The 1035-nt window shown below is 45.4% G+C and overlaps 1 protein-coding gene and 1 long non-coding RNA gene across 3 annotated transcripts in view; one reads left to right on the top strand and one right to left on the bottom strand.

Annotated features, from left to right (window-relative positions):
* Positions 1–1035, top strand: part of TRPC4 (transient receptor potential cation channel, subfamily C, member 4) — a 436371-nt gene that overhangs the window by 322586 nt on the left and 112750 nt on the right. The window lies entirely within an intron of this gene.
* The window catches only part of LOC106724133, a 19100-nt gene continuing 18067 nt past the window's right edge, over positions 3–1035 (bottom strand). The window contains exon 3 of the long non-coding RNA XR_001359889.1: positions 3–653. This is a non-coding gene — a long non-coding RNA (uncharacterized LOC106724133). The remainder of the gene's footprint in view (positions 654–1035) is intronic.

Genomic DNA, 1035 nt, shown 5'->3' with positions numbered 1-1035 from the left:
TCAGTGAACAAGTATTTTTACAGTCTTGGGCTCTTGAGCAGATAACAGGAACACCGCCCAAGTCCCCTGATGGGGGCCTGACAGGAACAGATGTGGGGGCCTTTCCTTCCCACATCCCAGGACAGGATTCTTGACCTATGTCTCATTCAGATAGAAACGATTTTCATCACAAACAAACAAACAAATCCAAAACCCAAGAAAACCGAGGCCATAAGTACCCTCTGACGTTTCAGGGGTACCAAGGAAGGAGAAGTTAGGCCGCGTCCAGCCCTTCTCACAATCCACCACCAGTGACCAGTCCCAGCTCACTGGCCTACCATCCATTCAACATTTCTCACAATTTTCCTGCTGGGGAAATCAAGAGATTAGCTTAAAAATAAATCCGCGAGGCAAGCACACTTTCTGCCCCATAGATTCCTGGTGGTACTTGCCTCAGGGTGGGAAATTTCAAAAGAGCTATTTTAAATCGCCTTGGGAAACCAGCCTGCATTTCTTTGTCAGGTTCATCTCCGCCACTTTTAAGGCCAAAACAGTCTCGGGTTTTTATTCTGCACACAGCAAAAGGTCAAGTCCAGCTCAAAACTATGAGCACTCGTTTTTAAACTGGCCTTTTCCCCCTACATGTGCACAGAAATCCCGGATGCATTTTAAAACTTTTCAATTACAAGAAGGACTTTAAATTAGAATGCTTGGGGAGGGGGCGTCTATATTGGATCGCCATGCGTTCCCTTCTTCCCTTCCCCCACATCCTGCTTTGGGGGAAGTTTCAGCAAAGGACTCAGATGGTGTATTTTTCCCAAAGTCATGCTTAATGCTAGGGGAAGGGCGTGTCTACCCCTCCCTCCACCAAAATAAACTTTTTAATGGCAAGAAAAGAGACCTTAAACTTTCAGATCTTTAAATCTTAGATAGCAAATTAAATACTTAGCATTTTTCAAAACAATACTTTTACGTTTAAGGATACATTTAACTTCTATTATCTAGCTGGGGCGATCTCCACGGGAAGGGCCATGCTCGCGTCCAGAGCCGCCGCCC

This window comes from Myotis brandtii, unplaced genomic scaffold (assembly GCF_000412655.1).
Source record: "Myotis brandtii unplaced genomic scaffold, ASM41265v1 scaffold732, whole genome shotgun sequence".
In the NCBI taxonomy this organism is placed as follows: Eukaryota; Metazoa; Chordata; class Mammalia; order Chiroptera; family Vespertilionidae; genus Myotis; species Myotis brandtii.
This window is presented reverse-complemented; position numbering and strand designations above follow the sequence as displayed.